Genomic DNA, 24,217 nt, shown 5'->3' with positions numbered 1-24,217 from the left:
AAATCCCCCCAAATCCCAGCTTACGAGAATTGATACGAGGGTCACGCCGCAGCTGTCTTGTATTTCATGTATTCATGTGTATTAACCCTTTATTCCTGCTTAAAATTGACTGTCACAGGTGTTGGTGGTCAGTGGAGGTTACTTGGCTAGTTGTTCACCCCATCCCTATTTTACCTATAATTTATGTTATTCTGCTTATATTAATGCTGTTTTTATATTACAGGTATATTACACTCTTGTATTAACCCCTTATTCCAGCAGTAAGTCAGTTTTGGTGGTTTGGGGGGAGGTTGCTCAGAGGCCATGCTCCCTAACCCTATTTTTCCCCTAAGTTCTTTACTTCATTTTACCCGCCCCATCCCGACCACTTTTCCACCACTGACTCCCCCCAATCCCGACCATTTTAGGAAAAATTTTTTTTTGGCTCAAACCTTCGCTTTTGGTGAGAAACATCGAAAATTCATAGAGAAATCGCTCACCTGAGGTTTGAAATACTCATTACAGGTAGGAGTGCCTCCTTACCTTACTGGGTTTTCTATCAGGCTGGCACCAAAGAAAACAAGTTCTATGGGAGGATAACTATTTCACACCACTCATAAACGGTATTTATTTATTTACTGTTACGAATTTATATGTAGTACAAGAGTATATTGGTTTTCAAGCAGTAATATAGGCATTATAAGCATTGTTTCACTCACTGATACCTGACCTTTTTTTGCCACAGTACCTGATCATCATTTCTAACTGTTTCTTCCTCTAATGCTATGTAAAGTTTGTCCTCCACATTGTCATTGATTGGGGAATCACTCTGGCCCTGAATTTCGTACCGTGGCATGACATGGCTATACTGGCCAGGTCACTGATAACAGGTGAATTGCTGAGACAATGGCATGCAGGGGACGGGGGGGGGAGGTCATGCTGGGTAAGGCATTGTCCCTGCCTGGCATCTTGTTGAGGAAGGTGTCACGTGTATACGTACCAAAAATGACTCGCAAAAATTGAAAATTGTGCAAATTAGGGACCTTGCAATTTTTTCGCGTTTATGTACACCCGGCGGCAAAAGTCCTGTCGCCTAGGCCGCCTCACCGAGACCCGTGATATCCATAGACACGAGAATAGTAGCTGCAGATAACGTGCATATTTCTGCCAACAGATGGCACACTGTGAGGTGTGTGGTGGCGAGGGTGGAGGAGGATGGGGGAGAGGAGGGGTTGTAGCTGTTGGGGGAGGATATAGGGGAATGTGGAAGGAGGTTTACAGTATTTTGTGAAGTTTGATCTGTATCAAATATATTCTATTTTTCAGTGACTAGGTGGCCATCATTTGACACATGTGAATGCAACCGAGGATGTAATATCTGCATTCACATAAATAAATGTCAATGATGCTTATACGATTCTGTTGCCAGCTTCATACTAATGTATAGGTTGGTTGCACATTTATATAGATGTGTTTTTAGTAATAGTAATAGTAATTACCTTAATTGTCATATCGGACAGATGACTGTCATTCATACAAGGAGTAGGCCAATAATGACCTTGATAATAATAAACATTATATTTCCGTAAATTTATATACATTTATATACTATGTATAGACAAATCCCAAAACAGCCGTAACGTTATATTCCCTACTGATGATTAAGTAACCCTTAGAAAATAGAAAATACTGATTCATTATACCACTATATATTGTTTATAAACAGTAATGTCTTTGGTACCAAGCACTCGTTAGTACGAAGACCAGCCACCACAGATATTGATTTATCATACATTATGTAATTAAATACACAGCCATAACAACACGCAGTAGAATGCCCAGGCACCATTATAAATGTTAATGCATTATTTCACCATATAAACAGAAATATATAGGGTTACTGCACACACCTTAGTACTACTAAGGCTTAGTAGGATGACCAGCCACCATTTGCATCGAACACCTCCTGTAGACGTGTGGGCATACTCTTAACAAGATTCCTACATATATTAGGGGGACACTTTATTGATTCCCACACTTCAAAGGCTTGCGCTTCTATTGCTTCGGTGGTTCGTTGTTCGCCCACATTCCAGTCACCAACCATAATTGACCATAGGTTTTCAATGGGATTCATGTCGCACCCCTTTGCTGGCCAGTTTATTACTTCTATTTCTGGATGCTGTTCTAGCCAGTCTCTTAACACATTGCTGGTATGGATGGGGCTCTTATCATGAACTAGAACGATAGGGTGTGGTTCGGGAATAGCCATACGCCTCACTGTTGGCACGAGAACATCCTCCAACACTTTTACATAATCATTGCCTGTGAATCGTCCTGACAGTTTTATCAACTCCCCTGGACCCTCAGCCCACATCCAACCCCAGAAATTAACACCCACTCGTCCACTCTTGGCTCTCTCCTGAATATTAACGTCATGATATCTGGTTTTCCTTCTCCAGCAGTGCCGTGCTCGTGCTTCCACCGAGTCAAAGGCTTTTCGTCTCATTAACTCTCCTCCTCTTACTGACTCCCTTCAACCTCTGTCTCTTCGCCGCACTGTTGCATCTTTATCTCTTTTCTATCGCTACTTTAATGGTCACTGCTCCTCTGAACTGTCTGCTTGCATTCCTCCACCTCTACGACGGGCGCGTAGCACCCGTCTGGCAGTAAACTCTCATCCCTTTTCTGTCCAACCCTCTAATGCAAGAGTTAACCGTTACTCCCAGTCTTTCCTTTATGCAACAGGTCAACTCTGGAACTGTCTCCCTCTGTCTGTATTTCCTGCTGCCTATGATCTCCAGTCTCTCAAACGCAGTATGTCCAGGCATCTCAAAATGATCGGATCTTGAATTTGGCTCTCTATTGTATTTTGTTTTTCTCTTGGAGGGAACTGTTACTGTGGGCTCATGGCCTTTGGTTCCTTCTTCCTTGCATTAAAAAAAAGAAAAATACTTTTCATCAGTGAAGATGACATTTTCCCAAAAGGAGTGTTCCCTACATAGATACTCAAGTACAAATCCAAGGCGGCATTCCTTTTGTTGTGGTGTCAATAATTCTTTATTGGCGGGGATACAGCATTGAATATTTGCCTCGTGGATCCGCAGCCTTGTTGTGCTAGGATGGCAGGGCAGCTGAAGGTTACGGGTGTGGTGAACTACCGATGTTAATGGCTGGTTTTCCACTGTGTTGAGGAGACGGCCATCATCGTCAGGTGTTGTTACCCGTCGCCTTCCACTCCTTGGTTTGGTTAACAGTGATCCCTCCTCCCGGAACCTTCTAATCCACCTCTGAACGGTCCTTTGTGATACTCCAGTAGTAGCCGCAATATCTCTAGTAGGGATGCCACTTTCCCACAGTCCAATAATTCGCCCCCGTTCAGATATTGCCTCCACAGAGTTAGCTCTCCCTGTAGCCATGCCTATGGGCAAGTAATCACAAATAACATGAATATTTTTTGGGAATATGCTCTTCAAATAATAATAATAATAATAATAATAATAATAATAATAATAACGAACATTATTTCACCTCTTAATTACAGTACTCTCAGGACAAGTAGACGTATAACAAGTGTAAAATATATATGTCGATACTTTTAGCTGACATGAAAAATAATCCAGGCTGTAGGTTTCAAGAGACCATAATTTGCGGCTAGAGTAAGAGAGGATGAGCACCACCCCACCTGCTAGGTAGCGGGACGCGAAGTTGTGATGATCCCCAGATGAACAACCAAACCTCCAGGCTACTCTCGAATGCAGCTATTACATTAATAACTAGAGGGGGTATGATCAGAGAGCACAGACTTCCGCCAAGGGTTGGCTCCAACATATCCTGAAAATTTCATCGAAATCTGTTTGGTAGTTCTTGAGTTATCTATTAAACACACACACACACACATATGCGGGGTGTCACATTACCTCCTTGGCGGAGATAAATATATACTATATCAATATAACAGGTGACAATACAGTTGTATCAAAGTTCCATACAGAATATAAGAGGAATAGTTTGCATTTAAAAAAGCAGTATAGACGGCGCTTATAAAACATGTCTCACCTGTTAAGAGTGATGGGGTATAACAGATCGTGTAGAAGGATGTTCGTCAATACATCACTTCTGTTGGTTAGGCCTGTATCCCGAACCCTCAACAAGCCGCCTCACCCTGATTGTTTGATCTGACCACTGATCTAATGGTTGTTTCTCGTATCTAAGGCGACCATGTCAGCAAATCACTTGTTGATTGATGCCCAATCAGTAACTACATGATAGGGTAAACCCATAGGGGCACTTTATCATCAGTTTATTGCATTAGAGAGAGAGAGAGAGAGGAGAGAGTTTGATTAACAATATTTTTTTGTTTTTTCGTAAATTTCCATAGAATGCTTAAAATATCTGGTGGTTTATCATGCCGTGTTCCTTGTGTTACAAACGTAGTTATATTTTCAGTTTATTATAAAAAATGGAAAATACATTCAAATAAAGTGTTCCCACCTCCCCCTACCATCAGACCCCCAACAGCAACAACCCCTCCCCTCCCCCATCGTCCTCCACCCTCGCCGCCACACACCTCACAGTCTGCCATCTGTTGGCAGAAATATGCACGTTATCTGCAGCTACCATTCTCGAGTCTATGGATATCGCAGGTCTCGGTGAGGCGGCCGAGGCGACAGGACTCTTGCCGCCGGGTGTACGTCGATGGGATTGGCAGTGACAAAACGTGTGGACGTAAAAGAACGTCGACGGGACGCCGCGGGTTAACGAGAATTCAGCAAATGAGCAAAATTCTTCCCCCCAGTTAGCTCTTAAGTTTGGAACCCACCCGTATTTGTGTACGATATGTGCTGGGTGTCGTTTTGACGTTCCTTGGAGTGTGTGGATACGCTGCCATGTAGTGTAGTTGATGGCATGGGTTTGTGGAGGCTGAAGCAAGAGTTTGTGTGTCTCTTATGTCTAGCTGATCCTTGACTTTGAGGACTTTGGTTTCTTGGCATAGGTGGTCTGTAGGTGTAATAGCCGTGCAGCCTGTGATTATTTTTAAGGCCTTGTTCTGTATGGTCTGTAGTGTGTTTTAGTGAGGATAGAAGCCCAAGCAGGGCTTACAGTACATAATTCATCACTTAACGTATGTATTGTTTGTACACCGTGGTGGTGGTTTCTTTGTTGTGTCTGAATGTTGCATGGGCAAGTGACCTTAAGGCATTGAGTCTTGGTATTAATTTATTTTTAATGTTCGTGATCTGTTGTTTAAATGTCATTAGTTTATGTTACACCAAGCATTTTGTGTGTGTGTGTGTGTGTGTGTGTGTGTGTGTGTGTGTGTGTGTATGCGTGCATGCATGTGTGTGGGGGGGGGTTATGGTGAGGTGTGGAATGTAAATGTTGTTGTTGTTATTGCTTAACCCCAGTCTGTCTAACCAAGTAGACCCATCAACTGCATGTAAGCAACTGCTTCTGTGGGACCTTCCTACAGGTACATACAGTACAGTACATGAACCATATATAGTACCAGCATCACATCATGGTAGACAGCATCTTTTCAGGGTTAGATAAGGGTCTTTTCCCATGTTGAGATGTGGGGAAATATGAGGATTTTGGCTGCTGGGTAGACCCCTCTACAGAACTGCTGTACTCAAAGTGCGCAGCACCACCACATGTAGGCTCCTCATCAGCACCTGATAACTATTGCAGTGGGTATCATCAGTTTTGATCTCTCTCTTCTTGTGAATATCTGTGAAATATACAGCATCAGTTTTGTTGCAGGTGTCAGCAGCATTGAAGGACATTGAACAGCAGCTGCACAAACTGGAAGCCATAGGATTACTGAGGGGAAAGATCAATGCTGCTGACCAGTTCAAGTGTATCAGAGGTGAATACTAACCCCCTCAACATCAGTGTTATAATACATAGGCCAGTGACTGGTTATGCCACCCTTTAGCTGTACTGTATGTGGCTTCAATATCATTACAAAGACTATTTATAGCATGTAGGTGTTTTGCTTCTCTAATGCTAAGGAGGGTGACAGTCATGAATGTGGAAGGAAGAATGCCCCAAACTGAAAAAGACTTCCATGAGGTCCTGCATGGAGACCCTTGGGATAGAGTTATGAGTGAGCAGGGAAATGGTTCAAGATTGTGACATAAGGAGAGCTGCCATCAGATGAAAATCCTACACAAGCTAGTATAGTCCATGATCTGTATACAGGGTGTAATGCGACGTATGACAAAAACTTACACCAATAATCTATCATGTAATTTTGAGTATATTTTGTTCTATAGACATATGCTCTCTGCGATCCCAGTTCAGTACCCAGCATTCGGCTGTTTTGTGTAAAAGCTTCGTCACTTGCATGTGCCATTGGGTAAGAGCTTCGCAGGGCGACGGGAGACGAGTATTATTAGCTTATACTGTACTGTACATGAAAATCCCATATCCTATCAGTACACACGAGTTTTAAGAAGAAACTTTATGTAGTCTATTGATTCTTTAACATCAAGGCATGCATTCATGCAATTCTTTTGCACAAATCGACTGTAATTAAGGATTAAAATCAAATTTTATGGCTTGCAAGGGAGTAGGGAGGGAGGGAGGACAGGCTGGTGTGTTGTGCCATTTATGTAATATTTGGTTTGTAGGATGTAGCTACCATCATTATCATAACACCCACAGCTCATTCAGTGAAAGAACATTACTGTATTGAGTAAGTAGCATCATTTTAAGTCAGGAGTAATATTATTATTCATTACAATTTTTCTGATGCAAGTAAAAGTGGCACCATTTTTTTCATATGATGTTGACGTGAGAACAGTGACACAGGCTTGCCAATGTAACGACTATGCAGCTAGACCTATTTTTTGCTTCTACTTGCGGCACTAACGTCCGGCAACATAATATCTAGCTACTTTCTGGATATTTTTACCATTTTTAGGTGTATTCTTGAGATTTTATCGTATTTTCTAGCGATGTTTTGCAGTGTTTATTATCTAGCGACATTCTAGCAAGTTTTCAGGACTAGACAAGCGAGATTGATGAGAAGGACTTGGCAACCCTGCGTCCACTGTCATTTGAATGGGAACTTTTGCAGGGGAGGCACACACTTCAAATACTGTTCTCTGCGTTCTGTTGCTCACCGGGTTCAACTTCACATGTTCATGAAACAGCATGCCACGTACGTACAGCAATGAAGAATATGCAGACATCGTGTATTTTTTAACGGATTCTGCGTTGATAATGCCAGTGCTGAGGCTGCAGAGAGGAACACAGGTGGAGATACCCAATGGCGCCTCGTTTACTTCCAGCAGAAAAACTGTGATAAATAAAATTGTTCCTGACGTAAAGTGAGGCTACTCTCCCTTTAGAATAACGTTTTTTCACTGAATGAGCTGTGGGTGTTATGATAATGCTGGTAACTACATCCTACAAACCAAGTATTACCTAACTGGCAACAACACACCAGTCTGTCTTCCCTCCCTCCCTACTCCCTTGCAAGCCATAAAATTTGATTCTGATCGTTAATTACAGTCGATTTGTGCAAAAGAATTGCATGAATGCATGCCTTGATGTTAAAGAATCAATAGACTACGTAAAGTTTCTTCTTAAAACTCGTGTGTACTGATAGGATATGGGATTTTCATGTACAGTACAGTATAAGCTAATAATACTCGTCTCCCGTCGCCCTGCGAAGCGCTCACCCAATGGCACATGCAAGTGACGAAGCTTTTACACAAAACAGCCGAATGCTGGGTACTGAACTGGGATCGCAGAGAGCATATGTCTATAGAACAAAATATACTCAAAATTACATGATAGATTATTGGTGTAAGTTTTTGTCATACGTCGCGTTACACCCTGTATATAATGTAACATATCACTGCTTCAACCTCTTTATTGTATGACCAAGACACTCTTCGTCATGGTGGGCCCTTTATCCAGCCGCAAATGAAATCAGTGGCTTTCAGGAGATCCTCCTTTAGACCATTGTACAACTCATTTACACTGTGCTGTGGATGTGACAGAAAGTGTTAGGAGAAATACATTGAGGTGGTTTGGCCATGTGGAGAGGATGGAGAGCGAGAGACTAACGAGGAGAGTTTATGTGTGTGAGGTGGATGGGGGGAGAGGGAAGGGGAGGCCGAGAGTGAAATGGAGGGATGAAGTGGAGAAATATATGAGAGAGGGGGGGGGGGTGAGCTGGGAGCAAGGCAGTAAAGTGGCATTGGACAGGGTGACATGGAGGCAATTTGTTTGTGACCACCTCTTATGGGATTGAGGTGTCTGGCAGTAGATAGTTTTAGACCCCTAGTCTTCACACCATGTTTTGTCACCACTCTTCATATCTCAGTATAGAAAGTTTCCCCGTCTGCCTAGTTATTCATCTTCCATGATCTGTGAAGGCAACAAAGTAATTTTCTTCCCCTTACATTTGCACAGCAATATATCACATGCAAGTAATCTGTACTGCACCATACACACCTCACCAGCAATGTCTTTGATATCCCTAATTAGCTCTTAGTTTAAATTTCTTATCCAAATACTAATCTTCTCTGGGTACAGAATGAGATTAGTATTTAGGTAAGAAATTCTTATATCTGTGTACTCTCTCATAAATGAAGTATTACAAACTGTAATCACGGCGCGTGACTCTGAGGTTGTTATTATCGTACCCTGGCAACCTACCATTCAGAAGTGTGTCTGATTTCGTGTATAATGTGAGACACATGTGTCTATCTATCTATCTATTGCCAGATGCCTTAATCCCGTACAGAGTGGCCACAAACAAATCGCCTCCACATCACCCTGTCCCCCTCCATTCCACTGCCTTGCTCCCAATTCACACACCCCTTTCTCATATACCTCTCCACTCCATCCCTCCACCTCATCCTTGGCCTTCCCCTCCCTCTCTCACCCTCCACCTCACTCATATAAACACTCCTCGTCAGTCTCTCACTCTCCATCCTCTCCGCATGGCCAAACCACCTCAGTGTGTTTCTCCTAACACTTCCTATCACATCCACATCCACACCACAATGCTCCTTCACTTCCTTATTTGTGAGTCTGTCTCTCCATGTGACTCCACATGCTCCTCTCAAGTAACTCATTTCCACTCCTTTCACTCTTGACTTGTGCCCCTCCAACAACGTCCAAGCTTCACTTCCACACATTAGAGTTGGTATCACAGTACTGTCATGTAATAACTTTTTCACTTCCATGCTCACTTCCCTGTTTCTTATCACTGCTTTCAAGGAACCAGCAACCTTTCTTCCGTGCTGTACCCTTTCAAGCACTTCACCCTCCAAACTTCCATCCTTACTCATCACACTACCCAAGTACTTAAACGTACTCACGATTTCCATTTCCTCACTGTCCAACCTCACTGAACATTCACTGACTTCACCTCTCTCAAAGACCATAACTTTACTCTTCCCTACATTCACCTTTAGATTCCGTTTCTTACTCACTCTCCCAAACTCATGCACCAGGCCTTGCAGCTCCCCTTCGTCTTCACTTAACAACACGGTATCATCTGCAAACAACAATACTGGGAGTTTCCAGACACTGCCCTCTCTCACTAGGGCCACTTCAACATCCACCGCCCTACCTTGTATCTATTTTATAACCCCATCCATATACAGATTGAATAACCATGTGATTCGTGTATAATACTGTATATTTGTGCATAATAATATGATTCGTGTATAATATGATACGAAATCGGATGCACTTTTCAATGGTAGGTTTCCAGGGTACGATAATGACAACCTCAGAGTCATGCTCCGTGACTATGCCAAGTTCCATGTTTCCCTAAACTCGTCCATAGATGCATATCCCCAACATGAAATTTTGTGTATGTAAAATTATTTATGGTATATCCCCTCAGGTGTGACCAACCTTAAGGAGTGTGTGGAAGGAGCCTATCTTGTTCAGGAATCAGTGTTTGAGGATCTTGATGTTAAGAAGAAGGTATAGTATAAACTCTGCTTAAATCCTGTTTTTATTGTAGAAATTGTATTTAGTCAAGTGTAACATCATTTAGTCAGACATTGCTGATGTCTTGGTGATATAGATTTTGTAGACTGGGATATCAGTTACATTTGAGATTTTCTGACTGTTAGAATACTGATCTTACCGCATTGGTCTGTAGCCTAGAATTAATCTGTAAATCCTTCCACTCTGCTTTTCACTCTACCTTCCTTTCATATCGTATCCCTGGAGCTTCCAGTGGTAGGGTTGGTAGCACATACATCTGCCAGCTGTCTAGACCTGGTTTTGTTGCCAGCTTGTGCTCTGCAGGAAAGGGGTTGGTAGTACCTCCATCTTTTGTGATGTTTGTATCGGCTAGATGTACAAGAATTTGGGATGTAGTGTTATTAAAAGTTGGCTGAAAGATATTACCAAAATCTGTTTGAGTAGATAGACTCAGAAGTGGTTGAAAATGTTTAGTGTGTGTGTGCCCTATTGACAGTGACAATACTTTCTCATTATGGAATGAAAATTATCTGTATTGTTTAATAGAAGAGTGATGGTTTGTGATTGTGAGATGTGGATGGTGAGGGAGAACAATAATTTCAGGTTTGAGTGTACTGAAATGAAAATGTCAGAATGGATATGTAACGCCATACCTAACCTCAGAACATTTAGTGATGAGTTAAGAGGACAGTGAGGCAATGATAGTGAGATGATACACTTGGGTAGGCTGAGGAAGCATGGACGAGTGGAGTTAATTTGTTACTTTAATTGGGTTAGGTACTTCATAATCCTGAAAGTAGAAGGGAGGGCCTGTATAAGAAGTTCAGGGAAAATGTGTACAATATTTCACAATATACAAAAAAGGGACCTCAGCATTAGAGGCATCAATCAGAATACTGTGGGAAACTTTGCAGTGTAGATTCAGCCTTTGGATGAAAAAGGCAGACCCATACAAGCATAGAAATGTTTGTAGTGTATGTATGTTTGTACTTTGCAGGATATTCTGATCCTCCTGACTTTGGATTTGATATCTCATGGAGGTATACTGTATACACTAAACCCTTTGTTATTTGACAATTCGTTGTTTCGACATTTATAAATCTATGCCTTTTTTGTTGTTCGACATGGTCATCCTAACCATTTTGACAATTCAAACCACGCTGCCAGACAGACCGGCTGAGCTGCCTGTCTCCTGCGCTCTGCCCTGCTGAGTGGTTGCCTCTTCATTCGTCTGCATTTCTATTTGGCCTTGTGGAATACTACAGCACCACCATGGCTCCACCCAAGACCCTTACTATTACCCTTGTCAAGCACAGTCATGTGCTTATCAACCTGAGTGAGTGTTTTGCCATCGCATGGTCGGGTGATGACTGACGATTGCGCCATTGATTAACAGACGTTCTTAACGCACGATATTGTTTTGGAGCCAGTTTTATGGAATGCCGATCTTAGTTTTGCACTAGGCTAGGTAGGTTATAATCATTGGGGGGTCCTGGGGGCAAAGCCCCCCAGTTAGGTTTCAGCACTTTCAGTCAGGCATCCACTGCTATTTGTGGTTTTAAATTGAATACACTTGCGTTTGTTTGGTGTGGTGACGTCATGTCCAGTTGGCGGGATCTGCATTAAACATGCTATTGAAGGTGGTCAGGCAGCATTCTTTAATATCGCTAAGCAGGTATATTTCATTTTTTTTACCGAAAATCATATGTCAATCATTTGGGATGTATTTAGTACTAAAATAATTTTCCTTGAGAACATAAGTCTGTAAGAAAACAGCCTAAATCCCTGTGTCACTTTTGTTCATATTTACCAGTATTTTTTCCATCTTTATTGAATATTTTTTGTTGAAGGTGGTCAGGAACGTAACCCCCCTATTTCTTAACAATTGTATGGGAAAAAATTGGTTCGTTATTCGACCAGTTCATTATTCAACCACTTTTTATGGAATGCATCCCAAACAAAAAGAGGGAGGAGAGGTGTATATAAGAGAGTGCAGTACCATAGTATATCCATCTAAAGTTTTCCATTTGATCCCACTCAGAGGTATATGTGTGAGAAAGTTCACTTGTATGTCCTTTCAAGTATTCTCACATGTTTGCATCCTGTCTCCTGTCTGGGACTTTAGCACTCATCATCATCATCCGGACCTCCTTTCCCGCCCTATGGCAGGGAGAGGAGTAGGAACGTCCAGACAGCCCAAATTTCCCCGGTCTAATGGGCCACGCTTCCATTCACTCATCACTCAAGCCCCCGGGATCCTGGCTTTATCAGATTCACCAAAACATTGACCACTTTCTGTAGCTTCACACAAATGTATCTGATAGAGTCAATGAGAATGCTGCCTCTTTAAAATGGGGTGCCAAATCCCTGATCATGCACTTTTCCTCACAACATTCATCTAGCCAGCTTGGTCTCTGGTCAGTTTCCTAGCCTCACTGACTTCCAAACCTCTCTTCCTCACACACTCATCCACCATATCTCTCCACCTTCTCTTTGGCCTACCCCACCTCCTCCCTCCTTCAAATTTGCTCAGATATACCTTCTTTCACCACTCTAATGTTATCCATTCTCTCCACATGACCATACCATGTCAGCACACTCTCTTCAGTTCTGGTTTCCACAGACTTCCTCACTCCACATCTTTCACAAATCACATTATTTCGTATCCCATCCACTGTCTGTACTCCACATACATTCCATAGCAGTCCCATCTCCACTGCTCTTATTTTTGACTTTTAATTTTCATGCCACACCATAGTCATACATCCATATGTTAGAGTTGTCACTAACTTTCCTTCATGTAAGCCCCATGCAGCTGCAACACTCAAGCCGCTGTTTCTTATCAAGGGGCCTTCATTGCACCAGCTACTTTTCTTCCTTTTGTCACTCTACTTCAACTTCTTTTGTACAGTTTCCTTTCTTTTCTATCACTGTACCCAGGTATTTGAACTCTCACCAATTCCAGTCTGTCTCCATTAACTGTATCATTGCACTGGGAGCCACATTCTCTCTCAGTAATCATCACTTTCCTCTTTGCTGCATTTACTCTCAAGGCACAACACTCACAGACATCAGCAAAACTCTGCACTAGTCTATCAAGTTTTTGTCCGTTATTTGCAAGTAGTTCTGCATCATCAGCATACAGTAAATTTGAGATATTCCACCCATCACCATTCATTACCAATGCCAAGCCTGAAAATCCTGGAGGGGTTAATTCCTGCACACATAATGACAGAGGTTATTGGAATAATGTATTCAGGTAGTTGCTCCTAGTTGTTTTCCTTTCTGCCATTCCCCTGTCTTCATTTCTTTCTCATTTTTATCTCTCTTCAATTGTCAGGTGTGGAAAGAAGTGGACCAGCTTGTTGGACCCAGCACAGTGCTCGCCTCATCTTCCTCCTGTATTTATCCATCTAAGATCTCAGCTGATCTTGTTAACAAGGCAAACTTCATACTTTCCCATCCTGTAAGTTGGACTGAAAATGAGATGTGTCATTTCTTAGTTTCTTCAGTGTATATGTGAGTGATGTGATAAAAGAAAGAAAAAGTAGGACAGTGGCTGTTGGAGTTACCCTTGCGAGGCAAAGGTAGGGTGTATTGTTTGTGCTGATGATGCTTCCCCCCACCCCACCCCCCACCTCCACCAGCGCATAATAACAGTGTCAGGAAATGGAGATCATGAGGTGCGTTCAAATATTTACACTGTAGGAAATGTAATGAACTAGGATGGAAGTGCAAGGGATGAACTGCAAGAAAAGGCGCAGTGGGGGAAGGAAGGTTGCAGGTATATTGAGGATGGCGACGGAAAAGGGATATGGGTATGGAAGTAAAGAAGTCATTGCATGGCAGTATTGTGTTCCCCACTCTGACGTGTGGAGAGTGAGAGGATGTGAAATGAGTTATCTGAGCTGAGCCTGTGGAGTTATGTGGAGAGATGAGAGACAAATCAGGAAGTTTGGGAGTATTGTAGAGTTGATGTGGAAGTGTTGAAAAGTGTTAGAGTGCCCAGAGTTGATTTGGCCTTGTGGAGAGAAAGGAGAATGAGTAATAGACAAGGAGAATGTATGTGAGGTGGAGGGGCAGGGAGGAGACCTGGGATGAGTGGAGGGATGAGGTGGAGAGGTATATGAATGAGGGTGATGTGAGTTAGACGGAAGGTAGTATGATGGGCAGAGGACTGGGTGGCATGGAGGTAGTTTGTTCATTGTCACCCTCTCCATTGTTAAGGCCTCTGGCTATAAGTTGATAGATAGCTTGATAAATGATAGGTAGATAAGTAGATATTGCTAAGTAGGAACCCAGGATTTCCAGACTAAAAATTTCTGGCAAGCTGATGCAACCAAAGTTGAGGAGAGTGCATTAGTAGAGATTTTCCAAGTCAATATAGGGTACCAACTGTTGTAATTCATGTACCATATAATGCAAATATATCATTAAACCAAATTATTCATGTGATTTAAATTTTGTAAAATTGATTACCTTACCACAGATCATGTAAATTATTTTGCTGTGGCCATGACAAAAATAATTGACTAAGGTGCTTAGAATCAAGCAATAATGAGTGGTTTAAGTCATGATTTCTCCTTGCCTTTGAACCAGTAACACCCAGGTTAATTTGGAGGAACCTATATGGAAGCTAGTTTTAATGAAACAGTATACAGTAATTACAGATTTCCAGATTTATAGCTTCCTGTTGTGTATGAAAATTTGAATGCTGCTGCATTTGAACATCTTTGTTCATGTAACAACTGTAGAATTTTTTGTCAGAATACCAGCATATTCAAACAAATTCCATTAACCAATAAAAAAGAAGGAAGCAACTATATTGGTACTGTATGTTCATTACTAATTCAGCATTTTGGGGATACCAGATGTAGAAATATAATAAGAATGAATGAATGAATGACTGAATGCAGGTGAGCTCCCTACATATGCCCTAATTTGGTATTATAATGTCTGTTCTATTGTGGTAGGTGGGGGCGCTCACCATCCACTCACTCGATGTAGTGCTGCTCTCGGGTGTCTGCCCTTTCCTCTCCTCTCTCCATTCCATCCTTCCTCTTCTGTCTTTCTTTACTTCATTCTTTCCACGTCCTTCTGCCTACGGGTGACTTTACACTCCCTCTTTTGTCTTTCTTTCTTTCATTATTTCCTCTTCCTTCTGCCTATGGGTGACTCTACACTGAGTGACAAGCCTAATGGTTTCCTGTACACCAGGAAACCATTTACTGTGCCGGGTGGTAACCATATAACCAAATTATGGCACATGGTGGTTTAGTGGGTAATTACAGCACTCCAGTCGGATTGAGCTGGTGAAGGTTTATTGCCAAGGGGTGGTTGGGGTTATTGCTCATGTAATTCCACTCAGGGATGAATGAGGCTGGTCACTCTCATCATAAATGTCAAATTGCCTAGCCCCGAGCTTCTACGCATCTCATGGGGCAACATAGAATTGGATAATGGATGGATGGATGTCTGTTCTGTGTATTCTTCTAATGCTATGTACTGCTGATTTACTTAACTGGAAGACTTTTGTAACTTTATCCCCTAGGTGAACCCACCCTACTATGTTCCTATGGTAGAGGTTGTACCAGCACCATGGACCAGTCCAGAAGTGATTGCCTTCATCCACACCCTCTTGAAAGAAATCGGACAAGCACCTGTTGTTGTTGCCAGAGAGTACCCAGGATTTGCCAGCAACAGGATTCAGTGAGTTGTGCAGCAGGAGGAGGAGAGGATGTTGCAAAGTTAGTTTTTGGTAGTTACTGTAGCTTTTATAAATACAGTATAATGGGTACTAGATAATTTAATACTGTACAGTATATTGCCTTCTAGATAATTTGAAATGTTAATTCCATGAAAGGCAGAGAACCTTTTAGGCTTCAGACTGTTGAAATTAACTTTTCGCAGCAGCAACAGTCTGTGTTCTTAGACTTATATCATCATTCTGTCTGTCTGTCTGTCTGTCTTTCTCTCTCTCTCTCTCTCTCTCTCTCTCTCTCTCTCTCTTTCTGTGTGTGTGTGTGTGTGTGTAATATGTGGAGTATCTCTATCTGCATATATTTTGTGCCAGGTATTCCATCCTGAATGAGTGCAACAGCCTGGTGCAGTCTGGGGTGTTGAGTGCAGATGGTGTAGATGCTCTAATGAGGGATGGTCTTGGCTACAGCTATGCCTTTACAGGACCTCTGGAGACAGCACTGCTCAATTCTGATGCCAAAGGTAATGTAATGTTTCAGTTAGTCTTCCTTCTTATACTGTTTTTATCATTGTGCATATTTATCACACTATTTGTTCAAGGATATAATATCCCCACTACCCAGCACCAAAAGTTTAAACAGCCTAATTATCCTTGCAGCTAAGGAAGTTGAAAGATTTTACTTGATGCTTCTTTTCTCCCCTGATTTATTGCACAAAGTTCCTTTCTATAAATATCCCCACATCATATAGACGTGGGAAATTGGAATTGAATGATGACAGACAAATAGCTGCAGTTAAGGAAAAAAGAAGGCTTTTCCGGGAGTGGAAGAAGGTGGTAACAAAGAGGAATACTTGTCTGCCAAGCATAAAGCTAGAAAAGAGGTTTACAGAGTGAAGTCTTAGTTGCAGATACTTTTACTTGATAACCTAAATTGTGTGAAAAGGAAGGATATGATATTTAATGTGGCAGATCAGATGAAGAGGGAGAATAGGGACATCATAGCTGAGCAGTGTGTGAAGAATGATGATGGAAGGGTGGATTGCGCAATTACCTTTTGTTATCCCACCCTGTGGTGCGCAAAATATGAAGATTGTTTTTTATTTTTATTTTTTTTTTAAGTTTTTGTTTATTATAAACTTAAGCTTTCTCTCTCCATCTTTGCGTAGGGCCATGTGTAAGTTTACGTAGGAGAGTAATGAAAAAAAAAAAATACAATTTTTGTTTTTGTTTTTGTTTATTATAAACTTGAAGATAAACATCCTAGGCATCATCTTGTTAAAAAGAAAATAATCTCTCTCTCTCACCGTTTTTGTGTAGCGCCATGCGTAAGTTTGTATAGGGGTGGAGTAGTTAGTGGTGATGCATGGCCAGCACACCCTGAGCTGTGGCTCGCAATGGGACGCTTCCCAGCCTGAGCTATGGCTCACAATCCATGGGTTAAAGGCGCATGGAGAGAGCATTACCTCCTGTTGTTGAATGAGGAGTTTGACTGGGACAGGGAGGGTTTGGAGCCAGCAGATTCAGTGTTTGGCCCTTGGCCTTTGATTGATGCTGTTACTGTGAGCAGGGCAATAGGCAGGATGCAAGTGGGGAAGGCGCAGGTGTGGCTGAGTTCACTGCTGAAATGTTGAAAGCCTCAGGAGATTTAGGAGCGGGGTTAGTCACTGACCTGATGAATACGATTATATAAGTGTGTGTTGTCTCAGATGATTGGCTGAAGAGTGTAACTGTAAATGTCTACAAGGGGAAGGGTGATGCCTTGGAAGAAGGATATTATAGAGGTATAAAGCTTTTAGATCAGATAATGAAGGTAATTAAGAGAGTTCTAGAAGATATGATTAGAGAAAGAGTGAATATTGATGAAATGCAGTTTGGGTTTATGCGAGGCAAAAGTGTAATGGGGTGTATAAAAGCCCGTGTTGCCTAGAGGCAATGAGGGGACCCTCTCTTTGGCTCAGTGGTAACCTGTGCGCATATCAAGCGCAAGGGCTGGGATCAAATCTCGGCCGGGACTGTGATTAATTTGTTAAGTTTCATTTCATTTGTTACATTGGTTGGCAGCGGTGTGGGATGTGAGGCGGGGCTTGGTTGGCAATTTGATGTTGGTCCTTGGTTAGCTGATAGCGTGCCTGCCCTCATCCCCGGGGATGGGCTGTTTCGGTGTGGTCCGCATCATTCCCATGGTGGCCTCCGATGCTTATGCTTCCTTGTGTGTTCGAAACTTACCAAATTAATCACCAAGGGGAGAAAAAAGGGGTGTAATGGGGTGTATAAAAGCCCGCATTGCCTAGAGGCAATGAGGGGGATCCTCTCTTTGGCTCAGTGGCAACATGCGCGCGTATCAAGCACGAGGACCCGGTATCAAATCTTGGCCAGGACTGTGATTAATTTGTTAAGTTTCATTTCAGTTGTTACAAAAGGACCACTGATGCCATATTCATTGTTCAACAGCTTCAGGAAAAATATATAGGAAAGAAAAGGGAATTGTACTTTTTTTTGTTTCTTTGGGGAAGGCCTTTGACACAGTCCTCAGAGAGGTGGTGAAGTGGGCAGTGAGAAAGCTTGGAATTGAGGAGTGGCTGGTTAGGGTTGTTATGGCCATGTCTGTGGGTGCTTACACCCAGGTAAGGATGAGTGGAGGTTTGAGTGATGAGTTTTCCCTGAATGTTGGTCTGCACTAGGGGTCAGTTTTGAGCCCCTTGTTGTTTATCATGGTACTTGAAGCCCTCTTACATGACTTCAGAAATGGATTCCTGTGGGAGATATTGTATGCTGATGATTTGGTGTTGGCTGCAGAGAATAAAAGGGAGGTGGAGAAAAAATTTAGGAAGTTGAGAGATGGTATGGGGCACAATGGCTTAAGAGTAGATGCAAACAAAAGTGATGGTATACAGGGCTGGTGGCAGTGCATTTGACCACAGGAGCGTTGGAAGGAATTCCATCTTGTGCAGTGTTTGTGACAAGTGGGTGCATAAGAGATGTAGTGGTATTAGAGGTAGATTGTGAGCTTATGCTGATTTCATGTGTATGGTGTGTCGGGAAGAGCCTGCGGAAATTGCCAGGCATGAAAGAATTGAACTTGCTGGTAAGTTTCTTGAGTATGTGGAAGAGTTTTTTTTATTTGGGAGACATGTTATGTGCTTGAGGTGGGGCTGAAGCTAGCACCGTGGCTAGAGTGAGGAGTGATTGGAAGAAGTTCAGGGAGCCTTTCCTGATATTGAGAGGGCTTTTCCTCCATGCTAAGGGAACTTTGTATGCGTCATATGTTAGGACTGTAATACTGTGTGGTAGTGCAACCTGGGCAGTAAAGGAAGAAGATATTCACAGGCTCAAACGTACAGAAATGGCAATGATTAGGTGGATGTGCAGTGCGTCCCTGAACACGAGGCCTGGGGGAGCTAAGTTTATGATGGAAGAGTTGAGAAGTAGGATGGGACTGGGGTGTATTGGTGCTGTAATGAGGAGAGGTAGATTGAGGTGGTTTGGGCATGTGGAGAGGATGGGGTATGATAAGTGGGTGCAGAAAGTGATAAATGTTAATGTTAGGGGTTGGGTTGCAAGAGGTAGACTGAAAAAGACCTGGGACAAGGTCACTGAGTGTGACCTCAGGGATAAGGAACTAAATAGGGAAGCTGCCAGAGATGAAGCAGTATGGAGAGCCACCATCAGGTGACCAAGGCTAACGTATGCAAGCATGTTGGAGCTTTTAAAACAAAACAAACAAAATGAAACTGTATAACTGTGCAGTACATGGTAGCTACTGTAGTGTTCATCATCTGTCATATGAAAATTTACATAATCCTGTGGTTACTTAATACACCAAATATTATTTCATTGGTTTCTACTATATCATAAGCTAGTTGGGAGTACAAAAGAGTAAATTTATCATACTGTAGAATAACATTACTCCGTGTACAGTAGAACCATTTTTGTGGCCGTCAGGAACTCCCCCCCCCCCCCCCAAGAACTGGGGGCACTCACCATCCACTTACTCAATGTGGTGCTGCTCTGGGGTGTCCGCCCTTTTCTCTCCTCCATCCGTCTTTCTTACCATCCTCTTGTTTCTCTCCTTCATTCTTTCCTCGTCCTTCTGCCTATGGGTGACTTTACACTCTCTCTTCTATCTTTCTTCCCTTCATTCTTTCCTCTTCCTTCTGCCTGTGGGTGACTACACTGAGTGACAAGCCAGATGGTTTCCTGTACACCAGGAAACCACTTACTGTGCTGGGTGGTAACCATGTAACCAAATTTTGGTGCCTGGTGGTTTAGTGGGTAATTAAGGCACTTCAGTCGGATTGAGCTGGTGATGGTTTATATCCAAGGGGAGGTTGGGGCTCATTGCTCACATAATGCCACTTAGGGATGAATGAGGCTGGTCACTCTCATCTTAAATGTCAGGACCAACTTGCCTTGCCCTGGGCTCCTGCGTTTCTCATGGGGCAATGTAGGATTGGATGATGAATGAATGAAAAAAAAATATATATATATAAATGTGTATACTGTATATATATATATATATATATATATATATATATATATATATATATATATATATATATATATAATATATATATGTATATATATATATACACAGTAGAAGCCCGTGCTGCCTAGAGGCAAAGCAGGGATCCTTTCTTTGGCTCAGTGGTAACTTGCGTGCATGTGGAGCTCGAGGGCCTGAGTTCAGATCCCGGTCAGATGAGTCTTTAATTTGTGAAGTTTCAGTTCGGTTATTAAATTGGTAGGCAGCGGTGTGGGATGTGAGGCGAAGCTTAGAGGGCAATGATGTTTGTTAGCTGACAGCGTCCTAGTCCTTACATCTTGCGGTTGAGCTGTTCGGTGTGGTCTGTAGTATCCCCAATGGTGGCCTCCAGTGCTGTGCTACCATTTGTGTTCAAAACTCACAAAATTAATCACCAAGGGGAGAAAAGAGTGAATTAAAGGGTCCATAAAAGCCTGCGTTGCCCAGAGGCGAAGCGGGGATTATCTCTGGCTCAGCGGTAATGTGCGCGAGGGCCTGAGATCGAATCTCGGTCATACCAGCGATTAACTTATTAAGTTTCATTTCGGTAATTAGGTTTTATATATATATATATAATTCTATCAATCTATCTATCTATTGCCAGACGTCTCAATCCTGTTTGGGGTGGCCACAAACAAATCACCTCCACGTTGCCCTGTCCCTCGCCATTTCACTGCCCTGCTCCCAACTCACACCCCCCTCTCTCATATACCTCTCCACCCCATCCCTTCATCTCATCCTCGGCCTGCCCCTCCCTCTCCCCTCCTCCACCTCACTCACATACACACTCTTCGTCAGTCTCTCGCTCTCCATCCTCTCCACATGGCCAAACCACCTCAGTGTATTCCTCCTAACGCTTCCTATCACATCCACATCCACACAACAACACTCCTGTATATCCTCATGTGTCAGCCTGTCTCTCCATGTGACTCCACAGGCTTATCTTAAATAACTTCTTTCCACTGCTCTCACTCTTGACTTTTGTCCTTCCAACAACGTCCAAGCTTCACTTCCATATGTTAGAGGTGGTATCACAATTCTGTCATGTAGTAACTTTTTCACTTCTATGCTCACTTTCCTGTTTCTTATCACTGCTTTCAAGGAACCAGCAACCTTTCTTCCGTGCTGTACCCTTTCAAGCACTTCACCCTCCAAACCTCCATCCTTACTCATCACACTACCCAAGTACTTAAACATACTCACATTTTCCAATTCCTTACCATCCAACCTCGCTGTACATTCACTGACTTCACCTCTCTCAAAGACCATCACATTACTGTTCCCTACATTCACCTTTAGATTCCGTTTCTTACACACTCCCATACTTATCCACCAAGCCCTGCAGCTCCCCTTCATCTTCACTCAACAACACAGTATCTTCTGCAAACAACAGTACAGGGAGTTTCCAAACACTACCCTCTCTCACCAGGGCCACTCCAACATTCACTACCCTACCTTGTACCTATTTTATTACCCCATCCATGTACAGATTGAACAACCATGGAGACATGACACATCCCTTTTTCAACCCAACCTTCAAATAGAAAAATTCACTCAGTTCACCATCCACATGCACTGCAGCCTTAGCACCATCATACATACTCTTCACAGCATTCAACAACTTCCCATCTACTCCATATATTCTTAACACTTTCCACAATCCTTGTCTATCCACCCTGTCATATGCTTTCTCCAAATCCATGAAAGCCGCATACAACTTCTTTCCCTTCACTAGAAACTTCTCCACTAAAGATCTAAGAATGAATATCTGATCTACACAACCTCTTCCCTTCTTAAAGCCTCCTTGTTCTTCTCCAACTAATTTCTCTGTTCTTTCTCTAACTCTGTCAATAAGTATCCTACCATACACTTTTCCTATTATACTAAGAAGACAAATGCCCCTATGATTACCACACACTTCTTTTTCCCCTTTTCCTTTGTACAAGGGAATAATTATACCTGACTTCCAATTCTCCGGGACTCTACCTTCCTCCCAGGCCAATCTGCACATCTTCCACATCCATTCTACTACTATCTCTCCCCCATGCTTCAGCATTTCATCACACACTCCAACAATTCCTGGGGCTTTCCCCAATTTATCTTTCTTCATTGCTTCCACAACTTCTATCCTACTAATTTCTTCCAGTCTTCTCACCTCCCTCCTTCTCCCAGCCATTCCCCAGCCACTTATACTCTCATTCCTTCCATCCTCTATGTTCAACAATTCCTTAAAGTGTTCTCTGCATCTGCTCACTTTTTCTTCCTTCTCCACAAGTAATCTACCATTTTTATCATTCACTCCTCTGCAAACTTCGCTTCCGCCCTGTCTTACACTCTTCACCTCTTTCCAGAACATTTTCTTACAGTCCCTCCACTTTACACTCAAATTCCTTCCAAATTCCTCATCCACTCTCTTCTTACTCTCTCTTACTAATCATTTCACCTCTCTCTTTCTACATATAACTCTCTCTTCTGCCTCTCAACTTCTTCCACGCCTCTATTTCTCATCCATTCATTGTATGCTTTTTTCTTTTGTGCCACAGCCTGTCTCACCTCTTCATTCCACCACGCTGTTCCTTGCACCCCCCTCCTTCTTCTCTTCATCCCACACACCACATCACATGCTGCACGTATTTCTCCTGTGAATATCCTGCACACACCTTCCACGTTCCCCATCTGCTCCAATTCATATTTGCCCAATCGTTCCTTCACTTCTCTCTTATATTCTGCCTTTTTCTCATCCTCTTATAACCTTTCCACTCTCCTTGCAAATACTCCTTCTTCCCGTCCTTCCCTTCTATTTCTCCATCTTATTTGGATCTTGATTCTGGCCACCACCAAGTAGTGGTCAGAAAGTCCACTCCCCCAACCTCTATAAGCTTTTGCATCCATTACACGTCTTCGCATCCTTTCATCTACACACACACGAGCAGCCGGAGAGAGAGGTCGTCACAGGCATCGCTCCTAACCTTGAGTAGTTTCAGGAATTTTGTCTGTCCTGTCTCCTAGGGTCTTTCTATAAATTTAAAATAATGAAAGTTGGTAGACTACCAAAAATGTAAAGATTTATTGGCAATAGTATACATGAATGTTTGTGGCTTATTCGGTAACAGCTGGTTAGGTACTTTACCGGTACGTTAAAGATGGCCGAAAATGTAAACAATGAGGGAATGGAATTTCAAGGATTTGATGCTAATACTAATGTCATGGACCTGGTGAAAACATTAATTATGAGGATTAGTGAACTCGAAAAAAAAGTAGAGAATCTAGTGATAAAGGATGTGTCAGGAAATACGGAAACCACCATACAGAGTCTAATCCAGTCCAACGAAACAGCCAATGAAGAGATTAAGAATTTGAAGAGGGAGAATGTTGAACTGAGGAGGAAACTTGAAGAGAGTACTAATAAAACGGAGAAGGTGAGTAATGTACTAGAAGAACACAAGGCAAAGTGGGCACACGTAGAAGAAGAACAGAAAGAAGTGGTCAGCTTAAGAGAGATCATCCAGGAAGAAAGGGAAATGAACAAGAAAGAAATGGAAGAAAATGTAGTGAAAATACTGAAGAAAAAAGAGAAAATAGTGAGAGAAACTGTAGAAAGGAACAGATGTGTGGTAGTATTTGGAAACAGGGAAGAGGAAGAAAAGGTTAGGTTCGCAAGACTCGAGAAAGACACGAACATGGTGAGAGGAATATTAGGCAAGATTGACCCCGAAGGAGACAAGTGGGTAAAAGAAATTGAGGAAGTAAGGAGGATAGGGCCTTATAAGAAAGGGGAAACAAGACCAATGAGAGTCAAGTTTACATCAGAAAGTGTAATAAATGAGATACTTAAAGTGACCTGGAAATTAAGCAAAGAGGCGGGGATGGAAAATATTATAATAAGAAAAGATCTGAATGAAGAAGAAAGAGAAGTTTTAAAATCATTAAAGGAAGAAGTAAAGGAAAAAAATGATAAGAGGACAGAGGAAGAACATAATACTTTTTTTTGGAGAGTATTGGATATGAAAGTAAGGAAATGGTATTTAAGGAAATAGAAGTGAAGGAAACTA

General features: G+C 42.3%; 1 pseudogene; it reads left to right on the top strand.

Moving 5' to 3' along the window:
- Positions 1 to 24,217, top strand: part of LOC145400297 (lambda-crystallin homolog) — a 138,450-nt pseudogene that overhangs the window by 5,195 nt on the left and 109,038 nt on the right.

The sequence above is a fragment of the Coenobita brevimanus genome, chromosome 51 (assembly GCF_032717465.1).
Source record: "Coenobita brevimanus isolate Jiangsu-jjx chromosome 51, ASM3271746v2, whole genome shotgun sequence".
NCBI classification, from domain to species: Eukaryota; Metazoa; Arthropoda; class Malacostraca; order Decapoda; family Coenobitidae; genus Coenobita; species Coenobita brevimanus.
This window is presented reverse-complemented; position numbering and strand designations above follow the sequence as displayed.